Raw genomic sequence first — 25,143 nt, forward strand, 5'->3', positions numbered from 1 at the left:
TTAGGGTTGTGCGAGACTGCCGAAAACTTGTTTTTATAAAATAAAGACTTCGCCTTCTTTAAATCCATATTTAGTCTGTTTCGGAACTTCTTAAACTCAATTAAATCCTCCGGGTTTCTAGTTCTTAGAAAACGAGAAAACATTTCATTCTTTTCATCAATTCGTTTCTGGAGAGCACTTGTTATCCATTCTTTCCTTGCCTTTCTATGCTTTTTTATAGTCATAATGGGGAAGGCTGCATCGTAAAGTTTTAGCAGTTTTTCAATAAATACTTCATACGCTTGTGTAGGGTCTGTTTCATGATATACTTCGATCCAATTAGTAGACGACATCAAGTTACAAAATCGGGTAATATTATTATCATCATAAATTCTCCGCACGCGAAAAAGACCGTCAGGATTCTTTTTCTCTGAAACAAGTGAAAAGATGGGCAGATGATCGCTGATCCCTGATGAAAAAACACCTGATGTAGTTCTGTTTGCCGGAATACTTGTAAAACATAGATCAATTAGTGTTTCGGAGTAATTTGATATGCGCGTGGGTAAATCAATAGTATTCTCGCAACCATTAGAAAGGAATATTTCACTTAATGTGATCTTTGAAGGAATATCTTCCATAAAGTTAATGTTAAAATCCCCAATTACAATAATGCGCCACAACGTGATTCCTAATATTGTTCAGATATTCTGCAATCTGCGAATGCAGATTCTTGTGAAAACTGAAGCGTCAAAAAGATTTTCTGCGGCTGAAAGTGCGAGATGCGCCAGCAAGAGTATTGGCATGCGTGCCGCAGTGTCAACCATCTGGTGAGGTGGCAGTAAGCAGTTGCGCAAGACGTAAATGGGGTGCAACTGCATCTGTAAAGTTTTGTACGTAACCTGAGCCTTAGGAGAGGGCATAAAAGTCAAACGCCACAGTCGCTACCCACTGATATTGGTTAAGGCAGACTTTTGCGTGGTGTATGAAGCCAAGGTTACCAATATTCACTGCAGATATACTGCTATTTTCTAAGTATCACTTGCGCGTTTTATCTGCTACAGTCAGATAGAGCTCAAAAAAGAAACCAGAAGGAGACCCTTCGGCAAATGACATCGACCAATCACCATGGCGGCGCGGTTAATCCTATTTCACACAGAAACCTACCAGCCACATGCGATGTCACGTTAGGGGATTAACCACGACGTCATAACAAATGGTTGACGTCGTTGGTTGGAAGGCATCCTTCGAGGGTTGTTTGCTGCTTCGTTTTTAGGTTATTTTGCAAGCGAGGCCAGAGCGCAACGAATCACCAAAGCATCCGCGCATTGCATCTTCTCTGCAAATAGCGTCTGAACTAAAAACGTGCTAGTTCTTGCTCCTGCAGCGTCGCCTTTGTAATAACAATTCCGCAGTTTTTAACCGACAAGCTTTTAGCGTAAGACCCCATTGTCCGTCAACTTTCAGTTGCATGAAATTGCTGTATACATGTACAAAGTGATGTTGATTTGAGCTATGACATACACCACTGTTGTATTTCCATGAGCATGTTTTTTCTCAACTGTCATCAATACTGCATAGCACATTTCTGTACTAGAGTAGATGCTGAATATTATGTAATACTCCCGTCTGTTACGTTTATCTTGTCAATCGACGTTCTTGTGCGTGCGCGAAATTAAATCATCCTGCTGACCACGCTCTCATTTTCTTTAATGATACATTTTTTGTGATGCCTAATCAAAATACCAGCTTTATATCCCCTACTACATACTGGAACGAAATTTCGGCGTCAAGTATAATATTACATTATCGAGAGGCGTTTATCTTGCCCATGGATATAGAGTGCATTCTCTCATAGGTATATTCTTGAGCTTCCTTGACACTAGTTCCTAATAATTTTCGATGAATTGCGGTCGATGAATGGTTGTCCGCGCTCCTTGAGCGCATTGAAAGTGCGCAACTGTTTTATTCAGTGAACAGACTAGAGTGAAAAAACCACTTTCACACTGATGAGACAAACATATGGATGGAAGATGCACTCATGACTCATTTATTGTAAGCGGGTGCACGCTAAATAATACCTGCTGCACCCAAGTATGCACAAGCAAAGAAACATTTCGAAGCAGTTCATGTTAAACCTAGTTAGTGTTTTAGCTGTGTTGTTGTGAAGTTTATATTTAAGTTTGGCTAGCTAGCATAATGCGTTTACACTTGCCCTTAGTTTTCCATCTATAGTGGAAAGTGTGGATTTAACTGCATTTAAATAATTATCACTAATTTATTCGGGTCGATAACTTGCGCAGCTCATTTGCATTCCACCTAAGCTTTCGAAAGGTATATGACTCGATGCTATAATGCCAAGGGTAGTTTTGATTGCATATAGCTAAGTAACGCTAATTAATAGGGATCGCTAACTGATTCAGAGCATTTGCATTAATTTTAAGCTTTTCAACGGTATATGACTTGATCGTATAGCTTAAAGTTTGGTTTAGTACAAAATTAACTAATTAACTCAGATTAATGCGGATCGCTAACCAGCACAGTGCCACTACACTTGGCCTAAGGTTTCCAACGATATATGACTCTATGCTGCAGCGCAAATTTGGGTTTTTTATTGTAATTTACTAAGTATCAATTAATTTGGCTTGGTAATTGGTCAAAATAAGTGTATAATTAACCAATTATCCAAACTAACGATTGATCACGTGACATATACTATGCTTAGAGAGATAGCTTGGCAGTAGCGAAATAGACCATGTCCCACTTTGACCTCTGATCTTGAAGTTCAACACACCAGCCTGGGTCGTTTTCCGAAATTTTACCGCGGTGACGGAGTTCACGCCCTAAAAAAACAAACACGGACAAAGTCAGAGGCAGTACTAGATCAGATGCACAAAGTAAAACACCTTGTCATGTTACTTAAAAAGCGTCTGCAGTGCCGAACTCGCCTGAAAGCTTTGTTTACATCAGTATTCCCCATTCAAACAGTTCTAAGAAGAAACCGATCTCTTCATGAACGTTACTTTGGGCATTCTGAATGCTTTTCTCGCAATTTCTCAAATATTTTGCGCACTCCTGGAGAGCAGACCTGGCCCAAAAACACGCGCTTCACTCACTGCTGCGGCCGACCGGCGAGCGCCAAGGAGAAAAAGCGTGTCGTGCGCAGAGCTCGCACTCGCCGCGCGAGAAGAATCGAGGAGGAAAGCGCGGCGAGGAGGAGAGTGTCGCTACTTTCCTATTATCAAGGGGTTTTAGGGTTGCCTTATTGTAAATCTTCCGAGTGTGCGCTGCGGTGACTCCTGCGGCCAGGGCGTCCTGGACGTCCAGATCGCGTATCCCTGCACTAAAATGTCCCTCCGCGTCGCTCTCGCCATGGAGGGAACGCTGAATCACATTTCGGGGACTTGCCCCGAAGCCAAGGCTGCCACCCAAGACGTCCGCCAGCCAGACACGCGCTGGCCTGAGCATCGAGCCCTGTTGATATTCTGCAACGAATCCAGCCATTGCACTTTCCTTCAACTTTTAAGGGAAATTTGTGCTATGAGAAGGAAAACAAAGAGGAGAGCAATTGGACTGAGGCGGTGGACATGCGATAGCATTTTTCATACACTCGCCAATTTATTCCAATCGTGATTCTGTTGTAATTCTGATTCCATTTCTTTCACTCACCAATCAATTCAAGTTCACATTGTATTCCATTCGGGACTCTACTCCGCTTTTGCTGCTATTCTTATCACATTTATCTTCGCAGTCGCTGCTTATATTCATTTTCCGTGAGTCATTCTTAGTCATATTCATTTTTGGTGAGTAATATTCTTTGTCCGCCCTCTCCCTCGTCTTCCCTACATGTGGAGAGGATAAGAATTTTCTTCTATCGACCTGCCGCAAATGAAGTAGTAGCAGTAGTGGTTTATTAAAATAACAATAAAGAGGAAGGGCAAGATTTTTGCTAGCCCCGTCATCTGCCATTGCTACGGAAGCAGATGAGCTGTGGCAGCGGAAATAAAGGATAGCAGGCAGAATGGAGAAATGAAATGAAAGAGGTGAAGGGACATAAATTATGGTGATGCATAAAGAAGAATAAAAATAAAAGAGCCTAGGAAGAAAGGATAGAAGGGAGAGGTAATATACAAAAATATAATATTGGGAGGTGGAGTGGTGGAGGATTCACATCGACGCTGACGCCAGACAGTTTTCGCCTTCATGGCCCTCCTTATGCTATTGCGTTAAAAAAAAAACCGTCCTGCTTAAAGTTCCCAGCCAGAGCCGCTCCGAAAGTGGACTGAAACATAGTATATTTACCACCTCTCCCCCTATCCTTTCTTACTGTCCCCTCACCCCTTTCATTTCGCTTCTTCAAACTGACTGCTCTCCTTTATTTCCGGCGTCCCAGCTCAGGTGCCGCCGCCATAGTGATGACAGATGCCGGGGTTAGCAAAAATCTTTTACCTTCTTTTTAGTTTTTATTTTACATTAAACACTTCCTACTACTACTACTACTTTTTTGTGCGTGTGAAGGAACAGAGCGGGGCGGTCGAGGCTTAGGCACGTGCACGTATAACTCTATTCACGCGCTCAGACAGCGGACAAGAAGATGATTAGCGGCCAGGTTATGCTGCTAAAAGGGAGACTTCATCTAGGTGAGCAGTGAACGTGTCGTCAAGCGCCGGGGACACAATCCCGCTTCACAACTATTCCAACCAAGGCGGTACCAAAGTTCCACGTTTACATCAGGATGCAGCGCCGAGAAATGGTTGTGAACATTTGAGGCCAAATGCCGCAGTGCATGGGGAGCGAAGAGAAGTGTATCCGCGGACGGGAGGGAGTTGCTCAGATGACGAAAGGAACTCCTGGGACGGCATGACAACGACTGGCGCGGATTAATTATTGCCAATTCATTAGAGAGGTCTTTCTCCTCTAATGGAAGTGACCAGGGATGGTACTGCTTTTCATCCTCGAAATCGGTATGCAAAGAGGCAGCTAATTTCGTCTCGCTGAACAGCAGGATGACCTTGGCTACCAAGAAAAAAAATACAACGGCATGCGTCGAACCATCCACCACTCACTCGCAGTCCGGATTTACACTCTTTCCCTCGCAGTCCGTCCGCGAGCAGCCGTCAGTGAGAGATCGTGCGCTGAGAAATCTGAGAGGAGGCCACTCTTCGCAGAGTAGAGAGGACAACAGTAGATTCCAATTGTCTCCACAGTGTTGACAGCGCCACTGCCTTCTGTAAACGTCACAGAGGTGGAGTGGTTACCCCGCATCCTCTGCCCGTCCGCATAGGCAGCCCCGTCCCAGAGGTTGAGAAGGGCACTACCAGCAACTTCCCGATTGCATCGTCCGGCAGGTGGAGTGCCCCACACCACGTGCATGATGCACCGCACTCGAACCGGACGCATCGTGCGCCACTGATAGGCGCGCCCCACTTCTTTCCCCCTCACTCCGCTCCTCCGCGGAGCAAGGAAGGAGAGTCCGAACTCTCACAACACAAAGACCGACCTGGGTTGCAATACCGCCGGCAGCCAGTAGATACCCGCCACATACCACGGCTAACGGCTCCGAGAAGACACCAGTAGCCTACCGTGTTAGCCACCTCTGTGGTGCTTACACTAACCTGAAGTGGGTAATTGCGCGTTAGGCGATCGACGTACCAATGAATGCTGTCGCCTTGCTGTTGAGTTGAGTTGAGTTGAGTTGTATGCTACAGGTGGGATAAGCCTTGCTTATTCTGCCGGCAGTTGCTCCACCGTAGCGTCACCTATATGTTAATAATGACCAAAAACCTGTAGGATGTGCCCAGCTATGCGCACAGTCACTTATTATACTGTGTATTTCACTTCCGCAGTCACCTTATATACACACATTAGCTCAGAGCAGAACATAGTCCACTCCAAAGTCACCATCTATGTACATATTCAGTTACAATAGAACATTGTCCATTGCAGTGCCACCATCCATGCACACATTCATTCACAGTATAACATAGTCCACTCCGGAAGACACCATCTACGCACACATTCAACCACAGTAGACCATAGTCTGTTCCTGCTGCCACCATTTAGACACAAGATCAGTGTCCTGCAGAAATGTTAAAAAAACACGTGCAGCCTCCCTTCTGCACGTCTGGTTTCCACTTGGGTAGACAATGTCCTGAACTGTACCAGAGTCCTTCAATGCTTTTTTTCTGGTCACGAAACTTCCGCCTCAGTTTCATATAGGGTCAGCACTGGCCGCTAGAGGCGCCGTTGGGCACTGAAGGGCACCGAGCCGCCGCGGAGCCGCCTGCCCGGTCCAGCCGGCTTTGCATCACGGGAGGTATTTGCACCCAATTAGTCGAAAATTTCAGCGACAGTCGGTTTAGTTTTCCTTCCAATCTAGTCTAACAACAATATGACGACCTTCCATCAGAAAGGCGCAGGGAAGGAAATGACGCAACGACGTACAGATACTTCTTTGAAGCAGACGATTTGTGTACAACTGCGCAGCTTCTTGTTTATTCTGAACGGCCCCTTATACATTTTTGAACGTGATGCGGCGCACTAAGGCCTTGTAGACGAGATATAACGCTGACGATGTTGCCAGAAGGAGGCGATACGCGCTACGAGGACAGTTGCTTGTCTGCTGCTTTCGCATCGTTGTTTTCGACCTCAAATCTTGAAACGCGTAACCGCTAGCTTGCAGTTAGCGAAATACGACCTGAAACATGACCGTAGTCCTCGTTAAACACCTCCTAACTGTGGTCTGACAGCTCAAGCGTGAATCCCGCTTTCAAGACGCGTATATGTAGCCGGCAGTGGAAGCGCAGGGCCGGACAGAGCGTTCGGGCTACTCGATGCGTGCGGATGGGAGCGTGCATCAGGCAAGCATGTGATCGGCTCGCGACCGCGACACCGATCAGAACCTACCATGTTAACCCTCGTTACACCAAACCCCCCCGCGAGGAGCCAACGCCAGGCTCTGGTCCCAACGTCCTCGACACTGAATCAGCCCCGCAACGACCTACCTGCAGACATTTTTTTTTTTGCTCCCAGCGCAGCGAGAACGGGACACAGGACGAAAGACTACCACAGACAAGCGCTCGTCTGTGGTAGTCTTTCGTCTCTTGTCCCGTTCTTGTTTCGCTGTGCGCAAAAATGATGAACACTTAGCAACTCGCCCAAAATTTCACCTTTCTGGACCTACCTGCAGCCCTACCCTCCTTCGAATAGGAGATCGCCATCCCAGCAGCTAAGCACCCGCTTCCCCTCTATATTGACCTCTGTTTTTTTTCCTTACATACCTCTCCTTCAATTGTTTTGCGAGCTAACGCCTTCTAAGTCCTTATTGTTGTCCCTAGTTCTGTAGTTATTACCATTGAAGGTCTCTGTTATTACTCTGATGTCTCATACCCCAAACTTACATTTAACTCGTCTGCATTTGTTCAGTTGTGTATTCATTCGTGCCCCATCTTCTGTAACTTAGGCTCCTTTTTAAGCTGCTGTAACTGCATTGTTATTAGCAGGTATCTGTGTTACTAACTGCCATACACCTCATGCATACGGTCAGCGGCTCATCAGTTGTGAGCCATATCTCTGGTCTGTGTGTCCGAATTTAATTTTTCTTCGATGCTAAGAGGAACTGTAGGTAGTTCTCCCACCCCAAAATTCTATGTGATTGCCACAGTAGGCGCATTGGCCTAATTAGTTTGCAAATTCCTAGGTGCCAATTTACCATTGACCCAGCCTATTTTTAATGCTCCTTATAATGCAGTTCACAAACTAAATTTTATTTATAATGCTCACATCATCATAAAGCTATAAAGAATTACAAAAGGTATCTACATATTTTTGCACCATCGCATCCAATCTGCAAAAATATGGACCTATACACAGTAGGCATAAGAAAACTAAATATGAATAACTAATGAAAAAGCAATAGCAAGTCGGTGTTAACAGACAGCCATGTTTAATATGTAAAGAGAGGAAAATATGATTACACAGCTGTCATCAAGCATTCTTCAACGTTTACAGCAAACAGCGCACAAATACTTTTCAGAAAGTACTTTTTGAACATCAATGATGCATATTCCTGCATAGAGTAGAACAAAATTTTTGCTAACTACACGATAAAATATTGAAGACATGAGCTTCACAGGGAGCGAAAGCACACATATGTAGCAATAAATCAGTGAGATTTAGTAACTATTGCAACAGGAGGTGGCAATGCAGGGAAGCGATAGTCTTGTAGACCTCATAAGTACAAAGCACAATAAAGCAATCATCAAAACTGCCAGGTGACTCGACCCGTGTATGCAGGCAGAGAAAAAATAGAATGTCTTGAGTAACAGTGTAAATATTATAAAAGATGAAATTAAATAAAAAAATAGTAGTACAATTAATATAGAGATGAGAGTAATGTTCAATATACTGGCATAGAAAAAAGATTCACGATGCCAGAGCATTGAAGGACACTACTGGCAATGCTTTTATTGAGGTCAATATAGTGACAGGGATACCTGACCATGACAATAAAACTAGCCAAACAAGAATGAGCTGCAGGATGATTAGCCGGTAGTCTCCATTAGAACTCCTTCCCCAAAAGGAAGTGGACAGTTGGTGCTAGCACCAACTTATGACATGGAAACTTGGAGGCTAACAAGTGTTAGGATAAGATTAAGAACATTTCAATTAGTAGATTAGGAACATTTAAAATAGCAGTGGAAATTAAAATGATAGTGGTAATTACAAGACAAAACAAGGAGCTGCATGAACTGAAAAACAAACACAACCTGATGTTTATTTTACAATACTGCCAGCCGCCTTTTAGTGGCCCAAGCAGCATTGGACAAAGTACTCAGCGCTTATGCATACAGGCGCATGTGCGATACCTATACATCGAGCTGTGGTGAACAATAAACAGATACAGCAGCTTGCATCGGCAGCAAGGCATGGGCAAATTTCTACATACTCTTGTGCGTTTGCCAAAGAACATAGGGGATGATGATGCACACAGCAAAAATGAAGATCACACACACAGCAGTCACAAACAGTGGAATCAAGGATAAGTCAAGAGGAGCAAATGAACATGTAATAGAGAGAGCAGACAACCCGTGTCTTACAACAGAGTAGATAACAATAAAATTTTAGCAGAGTGCTTCAGTCAGATGAAGAGATGGGCTTATTATCTAGACTGCCATAGTGTGGGCCCCAGCAGGCACAGGACAAGGTTAACTGGAAGTCAATGAAAAAGGTCTTCATTGGCAGAAAATGCAATTCAGTTGGCGATTGTGATGTGGCTTCTTTCAGTGTTGCATTTACGACGCCAGCTTTCTTCCACCACCTGCTGGACATATGGCACGCCCAGTTGCCCGCATCTGCTTATTCTTTTCTCTAGTGAAAAAATGCAAGCGTGTCCTCAGAAAGAAATGAACGACTTCTGCTGTCGTACTCACAAAGTGAGATGTACACCCAACAGCAGCTGAGGCAGTACGGCTGTCAAGCAGAACCTTCTCAATAATGTTCATGTACACGTTACCGCAAGCAATTCTGTCCACTGTAAATGATTCGATGTGGTCTTCCACAATTTTGAGCAGGGAGATTAGCTGGTTTGAGGGAACTTGCAGATATCCCTTTGACCTTACAAGTATCAGTCCAGAAGGGTTCTGTTGGGCAGCTTTCAGTGTTTCTACGCAACTCGAGCAGCTGAGTGTTGAGAATTTTTTCGTGATGTAACCTGCGAGGTAATCAAGTATACCCTCTTTTGGGGTGTTCTGGTGATGGGAAGCTGCGGCTTCAGATGTGAAGTCACCAGGCTCCAAAAGGATGTCATCCAGAAGAACAGCCAGAGAGTCAACCTGAAATTTACATTGCAAGTTTTTCATGATGGAGTGCTGGTTAAAGAAAAGGCCAAAGAAATAATTACTACCATTCTTCCAAAACGGTACTAATTTTGGTTAGCAAAATTAGTACTTTTGTGGATTGCCCTTGCGCTCAATAACAATTTTATTTCAGTTACACTTCCATCAGTAATGCAGCTATCTACATCCACAAATTAGGTACTGGACTGCATGACACACTATGAAGGCCCTCAGAGCCTAATAGCATGAGAATATATTATATCTCATTCATAGCAAAGAACAGAAAAACCCTGTTCTACAAGCACGACAAATACAAACTCGACGAAGTGAAAATTTTAAATAGCTGTATTTATAAGACTGCCAGTGTCCAGCTGATTTCAATGCCCACAACAGAGCTACAACATCATTGTGCTCAACAGTGCAGTAATAGCCCGAAAACTGCATGTTCAATATTAATGTGAAGTGTTTAAATATAGCACTGCTCACATGGTTAGTAGTAGAGCGCTGTTTATTGAAGAGGTCTTGCAGTTTGAGAAGCAGTTGCGGTCTATCTCCACTGACCGATGCTCGCTTTGGTGGCTGGACTAAGTTGTTTACTGAAAGCATTCTATAAATGAACAAAAACTGCTGGACTGTTGGCTGCCCTCCATCACCAGCAACATGTCTCACTATGCCGAAGAATCTCTGGAATAGAAATATTTCGTTATTACTGATATTGCTCAAAACAAAAGTAAGGTAACTATCATATTTACCTCCAACGGGTCTTGACCAAATTTTCCAACCAATACATAGCGAAACCCAGATGACAGGAGGTTCTCAACAAGTGAAAGAGTGCTTATAAGGGTTATTCGAAGAGCCTCACGTGTGGGCTTGCTGAGAAAACACACCTGCCTCTGTTTTGGAAGCTCTTCTATGTACTTGCAGCAGCTATCAAGCCATGCGACATTCTCTTTCAAAATCTGGAAGATAAACATGTGTAAGCTCAATAATAAAACACGAGAACTATTCTCCACAAAAGATTGGCATATGTATATCTTACAGCAATGTGTTCAGCTTCATTGTACTGGACGTGCTCTGGCCTTCGAGAATTCAAAGCGTCAAAAAGGCTGTTCATTCTCCTGGTGAAATCTGATGTCGCTGTAGACCCATGCAGCTTTTTGCAGGCATCATGGTTGCTGTAAAATTCCATAGCTGTGGCACTGGAAGCACTGAACAGCTGGAAAGAAAAAAACTCATCCAGGTTACATGTCCAGCATTGTTCAGAGACAAACAGTAATTAGATATATTCATCCATAAAAATGTGCATGAAGAAGGTTTCACCTGAACCGCAAGTTTCACACCCATTTTCTGGAAGGCATTTGGGTGTACATGGGCTTTTGTGAGCTTTGCGACAGCACGGAGTCCAGCCTGTTGCTCCTCGTACTCCAAGAGTTCCTTATAATAATAATGGTATACTTCTTGTCCTTGCGGTAGCTATGGAGTGAGAAAAGAGTTCCTGGTGAAAAAATATTCTGTGCTTGTCGATATGGCGTAAATAATAATGTTTCCCATACCAGAAACTTTCCAACTTTCTGCAAATTATTTCTGATGCACTTTATTATGTGGGGTGGATCAATGATGCAGTGTATATCCTTTGACGAGTCACAAGGGTGCTGAAATGATGTTGACGGGTGTTCCATTCCACCATTTATGCCTACAAGAAGCACACAAGTTTTATGATGGAATCCAGTTTCACAGTAGTATTCAACAAGCTGTCATACAAGTGAAATTAATGTGATGTCTGATAATTACCCAGGGACCTCAAGGCAGATCGGTTGCTTGTTGAGTTGTCACATGTCACTGCATCAACAACAGCACCAGAATTCGACAGGTGTAATATGCACTCCAGTAGTAGTTTTGCAATGACAGAGCCAGGAGAAGCACTAGACGCACAGAATGTTCCAACTGTTTGGGACCATCCACCAAGAAAAGGTCGAAACAGAAACACCAACACATGGTAAGCATCTTTTTCTTGGTCCCCTGGCCGGGTGTGCTCCCCAAAGTTCACTTTCCCCACGACTTTCATGTCAGATTCTCTAACATGTTGGTTCTTTCGCACACTCATCTCGTCGAACATGAGTACACCTGCAAAGCAAAATGTTTTTATAGAAGCCTACTTGAGTAAGGCACATGCAGAGCATCAAATATGAAAAACAACGTCAAACCTCGTCGTTATCTCTCGGGGACTTCTTGCAGTTTCTCTTTCAGCAGAGTGAACAAGCTAGCATCAAACCCGAAGTCTGCCTTTAAGTTCTTCATATATGAGTAGAGGGTGCGTGGGTTGGGCAAAGGTAGAAAGTCGTTTTCATAAAGGAAAGTATAGGCAGCAGTTGACTTAATTTTCAACAGCAGGCAGTCATAAAGCCATTCCTTCTTATACCTGGTGGGGAAAGGTTGCAGTGTGTTTTGCATTCATGATCATACAATCAAATGCATGTACATGCAAGATGCAAATGCATTAAGGAGATAAGCAGAGAGGCCAAACACATGCGTATGCCACGATATGTGCCCTTTACAAGCCACTATAATAAGCAGGGGCCCACCACCAAAATCAAAGTAGAGAATTTTCAGCCTTACACAGAAAATCTACAAAATTATTTCGCATTAATAGGCATGCTGTGAACTCAGACACCTATAAATTTTGCCCAGTGCAATACACAATGCAATATCACATAAAGGCAACCAGATAAGTGACGGGCAAACATGCCAATTAAACTCCACAATGCTTCAGTGCACGCCTTGAAGGAATTGTAGCACATATGTTTGATCTGTGCATCATAGAACTGACCGCAAAGCACCAAAGTCTTTAATGTATCACGTCTGTTAGCTACATTGAGGGTTTTGAAAGCATGGTTCTAACATATACCAGCTCATGCACACAAGCCATTTTGGGCTGGCAATCTAGAGAAGGAAACCACAGTACACAGGAGACTTGTCAGCATTCCTTAATTTTGCAAATATGTCGCCAAGAATCCATTATTTTCTTTAGCTACAAAAAGCATTCTTCATGTATTCGGAAGTACATACTACATAGGATAAAAAAGAGGCTAACATGATGTGGACACGTGAATACAAACAAGTGCCTCAGTCTACACCATCAGTTATTTACCAGAGTGCATGTATGTTCTGATGACATTCACTGTTGTGGTAAATGATGAACGCAGTTATCAATACAAAAGATGCCATTTCACATTGAAAGAAGATACATTTCCCTAGCTCGACTGAAATCTGGCAGGTTTCAGATTGAAATAATACAGATTACGCATATTATTTTTTCCATGACCAAATAGTAACAAAAACTAGTAAAAAGCAGGAGACTCCTTCAATATTTTACGCACGGTGCGCATTTGACACTTACCGCACAGCTCTCGAAGACTTTGCATTTGCCTTCATCACGCTCTGATGAAATACCAGCTTTCCGCTTTCCGAGAGATTCCCAACGCTCTGGTGAAGCCTCTGGAGCTTTTTAACCTCCACTTTCAAAGTCGCCACCTTTTTCTGGCAGTGCTCAAGCTTTTGCTTTGCGGCACGTAGCTGGCGCTTCAATGATTGTACTTCAAAACAAGTTACACAGCCGACGACTTGATCTGTTTGGCAGGCCGCGTCCGAGGTGCGGTCCCGACCGCTGTCGGTCGTCGTCAGTGCTACCACTGCAAAAGGATTAAAATACTGCTTAAAACTAATCCTCTCGAACTCGTGACAGGAAGCCACTGATCTGCCGAGACAATAAGCAAACAGAAAATAAGCCTACAAGCAATTCTTACCGTCAATGTCGTCACCCGCGGGTGCAGGATCAGTCGCAGACGAGCACGCTTCGGCGGCATCTTGAGTCGGCAGGCTGTAACATGATGACTCGCGACGTCGTTTCACCTGTTTCCGAGCTACTGGCGACCGCCTACGTTGTTTGGACTTTGTCAAATATCCTGGAAGACCTTCAAAAATCCTTGGAAGAGCGTCAGGGCGCAGCGCCGGCCTCCCCCGCTGCAATGATACCGCGTCGCCGTTCACAGCAAATTCCTCGACCCGAATGATCTCCGCAGCGTGAAAGTGCTTTTCGCAAACACGCGCATATTTAGAATCAAAACTGAAGTTACCAGCTTCTTCCCGAGGTATTGCACGCTTTTATTTTCCCGACAGCTCTTTGTCAGCAGGAAAGCGAACGCCTTTGTAGCCGGAACGGCATCCTGGTACGCAACAAGTGTTCGGCATGGTGCCACGCACACGAGTTACATGATGTCAACGCACAACACAATAGCAGACGTCGAAATTCGCACTCAAATTACTAGCGGCAACGCTTCCCGACCGGTCGCGACAGTGCGAGCTCGCCGTCTGGCTCGCCGAACGATGCCCTTCAGTGCCCAGTGGCGCCGCGGCGCGGCAGGCGTGGGCGGTATATGAACCTCTCCCATTGCGTGACGGGGGAGTTTCGTGACCAGAAAAACCATTGAAGGACTCTGACTGTACTCTGAAAGGCTCCTGTCTTCTTGAAGGAAGCGAACATTACATACCTTTCCTCATTATACACTGGGCAGTACATAATATAATGTTCTATATCCCCACAGACACCAGAACAAAGCGGAGACAATGCCATGCCCGTCTTATGCATCCAGGCATGAGTACGAGCAGAGCCCGCGAGAATTAGATGTAGTAGAGTGGTCTGGGTTCTTCTCAGTCCCTTGGTCACACATGGCTTGTGGGGAGAACTCCACAGGGTACTAAAATGATCGAGCACCGTTTTTCTGAAGAGGCTTTTTCCATCTTTAGGTACTTTTTTCGATGGATTCCTTGACAGAGCTTTATGGGCGAGACTGCCACCTCATTGCCTCTGAGTCCTATGTGAGAGGGCACCCGTTGGAAATATACTAAAGCCTCTGCTGTGCAGATTCTGCACCAAGAGTAGAGAGCTTATAGACAAGACATCAGTAGGGAAACCGCGCTCTAACCTCTGAAGGGCAGATTATGAATCAGATAGGATGACAACAGGTTGAGCCGGACATAACCCTAACTTCCGTAAAGCTGCCTCAATAGCAACACTTTCGGCCGTTGTGGAGGATACGACAGCAGTAAAGCGTATAGACCCCAGGAGTAAAAGCATTTGAAGCGCCAGAGAGAGCGTTGTCTGTGGATGTGTGTTGGACTACGGTCGACCGGAGCTGAATTCCATCATTTGCAACCAGTCCCACGCTGTAAGATGAGGCTGACATAGAGGTCGACATAGAAAAATCGTTGAGGGTGGGGGCGAAAGAGAGCAACGTAATGTGCGCGGGATAAGGATATGAGAGGAAGTCGTAATTCTTAATTCGCCCTCGTCGTCCACAGTAGGTCACAGCACGAAATTCTTTGCTGGTGATGGCTTAGCGCATCTCTGGATGGCTCACAGCTGTTGATAGCTGTAATCTGGCATCTGTACTTGTTTACTCGCTGCTGAACGTGTCCCCGTTCTCGCCCGCTTCTGTTCTTCGAAGTGGGCAGCGCGCATACCGCCCTTGCTGCTCTCGCGGTTTGAGGAGCCTCCGCCGTCAGCAGCCTTTCTCAGCTGGACAGCGCCCTTGCCTTCCTTTGCCGCTTTCAGTGAATTGCGCCCACCGTGTTCAACGCCTTCTGTTTTCTGCGCTAGACAGGGCGCTCAGCATTTATCTTTTCTTTCGGTGTTTGGAGCACAAAGCACTGAATGAAAGCAGAGCTGCTTAACTTCTGCGATCATCAAAAAGGCGTGACTGACTGTGACAATATACATTTTTCTCATAGCGTAGAGCACGCTTACAAGCATACATCTATAGCGGTTTACCGGACCCCGGCGGCGCACGCGCAGTGGCGGGGGCAGAGCCATGCGGGGCCAGAGCGCGTGCGCAACCAGCATCCGGTAAACAGGTATACGTCTATACGCTATGCACCATTTCCTTTATTAAAGCAGTTTTCATTTCCATCTGGTTTACATTTTTCTCCGCTTTACTCAAAGGACAAATCGTGGTGAAGGCACTGTGCTATCAAAGTATATAACGCATTCTACAAGCACGCTGTTCAAGCGAATCACACCCTTTTGTGTAAGACTGCTTTGAGGCTGACATTCAATCGCTAAACGGCCGTCTTCATCAGAACAGGTTCTTCACCAGGGAATCGTTCCTTATAGCAACCAGCGCTAAAAAAACCATCCAGGATCATGCTTAAATCATGCGAAGATATTTACATTTAACGTTTCTTTAATTTCCCGCCTTCTTAAACGTTTTTACGCAGCACAAGTTTTCATTCCTGGTGGAAATTCATTTTACAGCGAAGCTGTATTCCTCTACCGTCCAAGAATATTTTCGTGTCGTTGTCGTAAGCAAAAAAAAAACAACACCAGGCTACAAATTGCATGCAAACAACATATCTCCTTTGAAATCAGGCATACAGCACATAGCTCACTACTCGTTTTCAATAAGAAAAAAAAACATAAAACAAGCACTAAAACTAAATGACGGATTATAATGCGCGTGTGAACAATGGGAACACCGTGCGACACGTTCCGGTAAACATTAGGTTTGCAGCTACTTCGAAAGGGGCTTACGTCATTCGAAGCCCTCGTGGAAAGTGCAAACCGCATAATGCATGATAACGGCACCGGCAAACAATGCGAACCAGTTTCCTTCTCCCCGCGTGTGCTTCACGGTAAATATTACGGTTGCGTAAGCTACTCCGAGTGAAAAGGTACCTAACAGCATAGAAATCCCGTAATGATGTCACCACACTTTCACACACAAGGCGCCAGGTGTGAGCGTCAGGCTATGCAGGACCCAGTATATGCCGCCAGAGAAGCCGAGGGCAAGCGACAAGCCCGCCGAGACGACGAGGAGAGACGTGAAGCAGAGAACTCTGCGAAACGACGCAAGCACCACGCTGATAAGTTGCCCAATTTAAAGGGGGCTAGTTCTAAACCGTCCTAATTGTCGGGGACTTTAATGTGGATATATCAAAATCGCAAAACAAGTGGTTCATCCAATTCACGATGGAGGGTTCGCACTCATGTGTTCCACCAGTACAGCTTAACCAATCACCATTTATGGTTCATGCAATGATTTAACCTTAGCAAAGAATTTCTCTACAGTTAGAACTGAAAATCTCAGTGTATAGCATACTGATCATAAAGCAGTCGTGTATGTCGTTGTCAAGCAATAAAAGGCAATATAAGTACATTTCACTTGTCTCTGATTTCACTCTTTGTAGAGCCACGTGTATGAATTTTCAAGTGACGTCGCAATGAGTAATTGAGTGTCGTTTGACAACTTCGCTGTCCGACCACCTTCTCAGCGGAAGTTGGAGCCACAGGTTTTTTTTTTAATTTACAATTTTCACCACAGTCTATATTTCTTCTCTGCTCGCCAATATAAGTAAAAAAACGCTTTAAATGGATTTTTTTTCTTTCAAAGGAGAGAGCGTTAAAATTTATTCTTCCGAGTTGCCTTTCACATCGTATGGTATTTTTTTTATCAGTGTAAGACCGGTTTAGTTAACGCACAGCTTTTTCGGCACCGTAGCACAGGAAAAGGAAATACATTTCTAGTACGTACATTTAAAGGCAGGTGCGATCGCGAGTGTGCCCGAACGCACGCATTGTCCCCCCCCTCCCCCCCCCCCTTCCGCCGACCTTGGTGCATTCTTGGTTCTGTGCACATGACAGACTGCACCTACCGTGCTATTTATAGAAACGGGCTTGTTAACCAGGGGTGAACTACGGAAATATTCAGACGTGCGTCTACGAGACAATTTTTAGATGTGAAAAGTGCATGTGCCTGTATTTGTTTGACCATGCGCATGCGTGCAAGCTTGATGTTTTGCTTGATCTCCCTATTAAAGCATGATCTTCCTATTAAAATCCAATTGAAAGTCAGCGCAGTGTGTGTCCTTTCTTCTCTGTCCTATGTCCGAAGCGCTGTTTTAGGTTTAACTATGCAAAACCAACTAGCCCAATCTGCCGTTCTTCTTCTGCCTTATATCGTCAACTTGCCGTAATAATCATTCCACGACGTGTGCGGCGTCACTGTTGAGGACACCATTCAGTCCCACCACTACCATTCCCAAATTGATATACTTGAAGCAGCGCAGGCCCCAAGGCCTAAGAAGACAGCAGAGAAATGGAGGAAACGGACACAACACCGCTTAACAAACAAGTGACATTTATTTGGCATTCTGTGCGTATATATACACTTTGGCACCGAAATAGAAAACACCCCAAAGAGCACACTCATGCGCCCGGATCCCTGTGTCGTAAAACAATCTCGTGAAGTAATCGAGGCCAAAATTATCAAGAAGCACGGTGATTATTTTGTAAGTGCCTCATCGGTATGTTTATCACAAAACGAATTTCGCTTCCGGAATTGCACATCTCAGCTTGTGTTGTCTTGCTGGGATCCGGGCACATTAGTGTGCTCTTTGTGGTGTTTTTGTATTTTGGTGCTAAAATGTATATATGCGCATAGCGTGCCAAATAAGTGTCAGTTGTTAGTTCAGCGCGGCGTTGTGTCCGTTTCCTCATTTCCTCTGCTCTGTTGCTAAGCCTTGTGCTGCTTCACGTACGCTATACATAACAAACTCGCCCATCAGTTCGTGCTTTCGTACTTCCACTCCCAGATTACACCCTGCCGAATCCTTTTTTTCAAACGATGTTTATGGCCTCAGAGCATAAAGGTTATGAAATGAGAGATGAGGAAGATGGTTCAATAAATGAAACAAAGTGGGCTGATCTAATGAAATCAAGTAGTGAACAATAATATGGACCCTGTGCCAAGACAATATAAGAATCCGGATTTTCCGGTGAGAGACCCACCGCCGCCAGGTGCCGAATTCTCGTCTTCTTCAGCGCCGGGTAAACCCACAACAGGGGGTGGGTATCCGCCTCACAGTCTCTGATCTTGCAGACTGGACACACGGGGCGGGGATATAAATCTTTGAAATGCGGCCACTTGCGTGTCACAGCTTCAGTTAGGGCAACCCTGACCCGTAGCCTCCGAAGCGCAACCTCCTCTGCACGGGTAAGACCGCGGGGGAGGGTTACCGCACACGGAGGGATTAGAGCACGTGTGCGGCGCCGGAGGTGTTCCTTTCTTGTTCAAAGGAGGGTGGTGTCATCCAGAGTGAGGACTCGAGGCCAAGACTAGGTTGGGGTAACCTAGTGTATTCAGCTTCGCATGTTCTTGGAGCGCCACGATCGGGTAATGCGGGGAAGGCAAGTGATGACCCTCATTGCCTCTCGATTAACAGCTTCTAGGCGATCCCATTGAGCCCTCGTCAAATGCTGAAATTGGGCTTGGTAAACGAGGCGCGGTTGCAAACCGCTCGCACCAATTATCGTGCAACATGAGAGCAGGCTCCGCCTGTTTTAGGTGCAATGCGTCTAATCAGACCCAACGCCTGATTTGCTTGCTTTTTAGCCCGAAAAAGCCAAGCAGTACCTGTTCCTGACTCGCGTATTGTCAAGCCCAAGATCTTTACGATCGAGCTTTCTTGAATTGGAGTTTTGGATAGATGGAGATGAATTTGTGTTGCAACGAATTTACGGCACCTCCAGCGGTTGGCTACTGACACGAACGTGGTTTTGCTCACTGAAAGCTGAAGACCAATTGAAGAAGCATAAGTCGACGTAATATCTATGGCTGATTGTAGGGCTGCTGCTTGAGTCATCAGGTCGTTGTGAGTGCTCCACACCGTTATGTCATCAACATACAATAAGAACTTAATCTCAGAGACATCATGTAAGCTCCAAGTAAGGGGGATAAAAGCTATATTAAATAATGTTGGCGATAACACCGATCCCTGGGGAACGCCGCGAAGAGGCACAAATGATCCGACGGCCTCACCACTGAGGCGTATGGCAAAGTGTCGTCCTTCAAGGAAGGATTTAACAGAATTGCACACTCTAACGGGTAAATGCAGCATGTCAAGCGATTCCAGGATGGCAGCATGACTGATATTATCGTACGCCTTTTCAACGTCCATGGCTAGTACAGTACGTACATTGTGGCTGCAAGTTGAGGCCAGAACTGCTGACGCCAAGACAGCCAGTCCATCTTCTGTACCTATGGACGTACGAAAGCCAATTTGGGCGGGGTTGTAGAGACCATGGTGCTCAAGCCACCACGACAGTCGTGTGGCAAGCATTTTTTCGGTAAGCTTGCATAGTGTTGGCGTAAGCGATATAGGCCGGAAATTTCCGAGGTCTGTCGGCGGCTTGCCCGGCTCTGGTATGGGGATCACAATAGCCGATTTCCAAGTTTCTGGTACGACGCCTTCTATCCATACCTTGTTAATGGTGGCGAAGAATTGAGGCAGTACAGCGGAACTTAAGTTCTTGTAAACCTCGTACGGAATGGAGTCAGGACCGAGCGCAGTCTTCCTACGGACGTCGTCTATTGCTGCAAGCAACTCGGGCATTGAAAATGGGCTTGAAATTCCCTCGGCTTCGGCTGTAGATGGGAGCTTATCGACATATGCTAGAATGACAGCCATTGGGCTCCTATGACCGTTAGAGTCAACACATCATACTTGAGAAAAAACTTCCGCGCTGCCGCTCTGTCGAAATCATCCACAGCTAAGTTAGCTGCAAAACATGCTGTGGCCGCAGCGGCAGAACGACGGGAACCATGTTCCATGGCACGGAACGTTCGCCAGAGAGCAGCATTCGATGACTTTGTCGAGAATTGCTCACACCACGCATGCCACTGCCGTCGCGAAAGATCGCGTTCATATCTGCGAGCCTTAGCAGTGAGGTAATTCATCGTTGTCCGTGCTTGCGCAGAAGTTGGGTCTCGGGAAGCTGCCACCTCCGCTTGTCGGCGAGCAGCCCACATTTTAAGCAGACCCACATTCGGCGCCGGGCGATTCACGTCCGTCCAGGTGAGAGCAGTAGCCTTATTCAGCGCAGTTTGTATGCAGTCCGCAAGTAGTGTAGACGATTGCAGAGAGAGATATTCGACGTTGGTGCGAAACATGTCCCAATTGACCACAGAACACCTACGGCGTAATCAGCGGGCCCTTGATGGATGGAGACCGATGATGATAGGATGGTGGTCACTACCCCAGCAGTCTAGCTCCAGGCGCCACGAGGGAGTGCCGGGTCCTGACCACCACGTAAGGTACGGAGCATATGTTGGACGGCAAGCATGGCGCACTGTCCGCGTTGCTGAATCTGGATGGTTGAGTAAAACTAACAGCGCATCCGCGAATGCGTCCCGCACACGCCGACCACGGAGGATTGAAGTGAGGTACCCCCAGTCCTGATGAGGGGCGTTAAAGTCACCAACAACTAAAATAGGCCACCCTGGGTGTTGTCGTCGAAGAGTTAATAACCACCCCAGATTAATGCGAGAGGGAGCTCCACCGGCGGGCCTTGCATAGTATGACACGACCACAACAGTTGTCTTGGGAAGCTTCACAGCCACTGCGACTACCTCTTGATATGAGGCGCACCAGTTTTCTAGAGAGAGGCGAACTTGAGGTAAACGCGCATCATCCTACACCGCCGCCTTTCCCGGAGCGGCAGCAGTGTGCACACGATGGTTGTTCATTGAAGGAGACATGTATCCATTAAAGCCCGGAATGGATGGCTAGGCATTGGTCTCCTGCAGTAGCAGGGCCCATACCAGGAGCTTGTTCATGTGAAGTCGAGATCTGAGCTCTCCCAGCTTTGTGGAAAGGCTTCTGCAGTTCCATTGGAGCACACCACAGCAATGTGTACTCGCCACTTTCGATTAGGCTTCCAAGCGTTGTAATAGAACTGATGTCAGGTTAGATAACTGGTTTATCATAAAACGGAGGAGGGATGTTGTTTAATTATCCTGCAGTGCTGCAGAAGACCTGGAAGAGTCTGCGAAAAACGCATGAGGGCCGGACGTAGTCGAAGGCGCTGCATCGTTGACTGGAGTTGAGTGGGATTCCGCTGGTTGTCTACGGCGAGCAAGCAGTTCACGGCGTTGCCGTAGCTTAGAGACCTCGGCTAAAAGGCGGGCAATTTGGTCGTCAGCTGCTGCCATATCCTCAAGCAGAGGTTCCAGCATGCTGTGGTTTTGTGTAGTTTGAAGGCGACGGCAATCCTTGCGCACTTTATCACTGTACGAATGTTGGGCAGGGGCTGCATTTGGAGTGGGCTCAGTATGCTCCGGCCAGTCGTCTTTATCCCACTGGAGAGCCGCAAACCAGTTGGATGTCTGTATCGGGGCTCTGTTTTCATTCGGAGGCACTTGCTAACGGATCCCACGCCGAAACTTTTCAGTTGCTTTCTGTTTTGTGGGGCAAGTTCGAGAGGTGATCTCGTGGCTGTGAGTCTTGCAAAATCCGCACCTGTAAGACGGTGTGCCTTGTGGCCGAGCCTCATCTTAATTAAACAGCGTGCGCTAACAGGACGTACACAGGGAACAGGTGCGAACCTTCTGCTAGGTGCACCTGGACCGGCACCGAGATCTCGCTTGTAATCGATATGCACTTGAGCGTTTGCAGACGCTCGACAGCAGCCAAAGTGGTTAGCCACACAGCGATGGTATTAGATTTCGTTCTAGCCGTGAAGCCACGAAAAACCTTTGCTCCTAAGACACGAGTCCAGGTTCGCATGAAGAATCCTGTTCGTAATGTCTGTCAGGCTTTGGCTGCCAGAGCTTTAATGGTCACTTTATACGATACCGATCCCGATGTCGGCACAACCACCGGGGGGGCATACGCTGGACAGGAACGCTTGCCTTGTGAGCTGCAGTTGGCAGAAGACGAATCCTGTTCAGTGTCCCCTGATGGGCGCTTTCGAGAACTGCGGGAAGCCGGTGGCACGGATGGAGGTGCTGAAGACAGGTCCATTGGAGAGCTCTCCTCCTCACGCTGCATGGTTGAAGTCCCATCCAGCAGCGGAGGCTGGGCAGGCATTGCCGAGTTCCGCCCAGAGGGCAGATCGCTCACGGGCTTAGATGCATTTGGAGAAGGCGGGATGTGCGCTGCCGCTGATGGACCGGGAGCAGGAACCAGGAGCTGGGACCCAGGCTCAGTTGTCAAAAGGGGTGTGGCTGAAGCCGTCGTGAACGACGCCGGCAAAGTCACCGCGTCACCGGTGGCTCTAGGCATAGCCTGGGAGCGCAGACCAGCTGCCGGGATTACTGAAGGACATATGCTGACTGCCACCCAGCCAGACGGCGCATGAGCTCCGGGAGCTTCCTCAGACGGTGTGAAGTCAATTCTCTTGATATAAGGAACATATTTACTCGGATGGCGAGATTTTTCACTTGAGCGATGCGCAGCCACCTTAGCAGAGACACTTCGCCTTCGCCACATTCTTTGTCAGTTTGCTTTTCATCTTTCTTATGGTGGATACCCACTGGCGAGTCGAAAACTTGAACAAGAACAGCGCAGGAACAGGAACAAGAAAGAAGACGACGGGACAAGCACTTGTCCCGTCTTCTTCTTTCGTGTCCCTGTTCCTGCGCTGTTTTTATTCAAGTATGTACCAACTCACTCAACTCGCCGCATTACTGGAGTCGAAAACACCGCGGGACCGATTTCGGTCAGTTAGTTCGCGAAGCATAGGAGAGTAGGGATGAAGCGTAACGAATAGTTTTAAACCTGTCGCCCGACTTCTGCGACTCGCCAGTGTAAATCCACCTTTAGCATGGCGTTTCACTGTCCACCGTCGGAAACTGCCTCTGATACCGCCACATCCTTTACTGGCTCTGTGATAGCTCCTGCGCACCCGCTCATGTTAGAGTCACCGGCGATAAGCACCATGGCTGCTTTCTCCTTCTCCTAAATTCCGGTGTCTGCTTGCTGTTATCACTCAGGTAATTTTGCCCTGTTTTGCAGGCTTGCTCTGAGCGTGACCTCGTTTCCTGGATTTACATTCTCCCCCTTCCCTCCATCGCTTCCTGACTTCATAGGTACCACAGGGAAATAGCTGATCCTGTTCAAGCATTCTTGAGCTACTTCCTTCTCTTCGCTGCCAGCGCCAGCACAGATCCCATCCTTGTGGCCTGCGCTGGTGTGTCCGCCATTGTCATCTACAATGGCTGTGGTAGCCAGTTACGCCTTCATTTCTGCCAACCTTTCCCAGAGTTTCCGGTTTCCTGCATCTCCATCTCGATCTGTTCTTCCGGGGCATTTGCTGATGACGATGCTATGTGGCGTTTCTTTCGTCAAACTTGTGCAGCCGTGCACTTATGCACAGCATCTGCACATGAAATCAGCGCCTTCTGCGTCCTCTACCGATCCAAATTACGTTTCCTCTAAGTCAACCAACCACTCAGAGTCCCTCTGCCTAACCTTCTTTTGCTTGACCATCTTATCACCACTTGATTATTAATGCCACAAAAATAATCAAAATGTCCGCAGGTTCAAACACCGGGCGCAAATATGTATCAGATAAACTCTTTTTACGCCAAAAGCCGGCAACATGGAAAAGAATTATCTTACTTTTGGTCACGATATTTTTTCTCTTTTTTTAATTGAACGATACAGAAATAAGTGCTTAAAATGCCAACTGCCTGCACAAATTGTTGCTAGAACAATAAGCTAATCCTTCTCTCTACAGCATTCGCCTGACCTGAATATCCTGCAACTAAATACACCTATTAAAACATCAGAAGAGAAGACTCATGTACTTGACATTTACACTTCGGTCCCACTGTCGTCAGTCCCTCCGGTCCCACTCGCCACGTGCAATCTTGCGTCCGCACCGCGCGGCTGTCAACTGTTGTGCACAAAACAAATAACAGATATTGTTACGTGCAACGCGAAGGAGAAGCAGCGAAGCAGAGCCGAAAAAATGCGGCGGTCCCTGAGTGGTCCCAGTGCGCTTACCAGATGCAAGCAACTCCTGCCTCCACTAATGCACGCGCTTCCACTTCTGCTTCTACAATGACTTGTATTAATGTAATACAAAACTAAAAGGTAGGAAAGCAAGCAGACCCGTTAACCATAACTTTATTTTTTTCGATTGCTATTTTGCCGTGTTTTGAAGTCTCCAGGACATGAGTCGATAAAACGCGTTTGTATGAGGATATGGACGATAATTACGCTCGTTAAATATTTTTATCATAACGAAAATTTTATATGCAATGGACAAATGTGTCGAGTTAAAGGAATAGGCCTCAAATTTAAGAGAAACGGCGCATTTGATAAGAAAAATCATGCATCACAATACGTGGAAAACCTCTCCGGCAATTTCGCAAAGTTGCAAGTTTGCATACGCGAAGAGACAAAGCGTAATATTTTGTGGAATTTGATTCTTCTCTGGGCAATTACACGAAAATTGCTCTGTCTGAAGGAGTGCAAAAAACGTTTTTGCCAC

At 46.2% G+C, this 25,143-nt stretch overlaps 1 pseudogene across 1 annotated transcript; it reads right to left on the reverse strand.

The window, feature by feature from the left end:
* Positions 1–8,897: 8,897 nt before the first annotated feature.
* Positions 8,898–11,001, reverse strand: LOC144119350 (uncharacterized; annotated as a pseudogene). Its single transcript, XR_013312339.1, has 3 exons — positions 10,565–11,001; positions 10,299–10,496; positions 8,898–9,809 (listed from the first exon to the last, which is right to left on the reverse strand). The product of XR_013312339.1 is annotated as an uncharacterized LOC144119350 (transcript).
* Positions 11,002–25,143: the final 14,142 nt, after the last annotated feature.

The sequence above is a fragment of the Amblyomma americanum genome, chromosome 2 (assembly GCF_052857255.1).
Source record: "Amblyomma americanum isolate KBUSLIRL-KWMA chromosome 2, ASM5285725v1, whole genome shotgun sequence".
Lineage (NCBI taxonomy): Eukaryota > Metazoa > Arthropoda > Arachnida > Ixodida > Ixodidae > Amblyomma > Amblyomma americanum.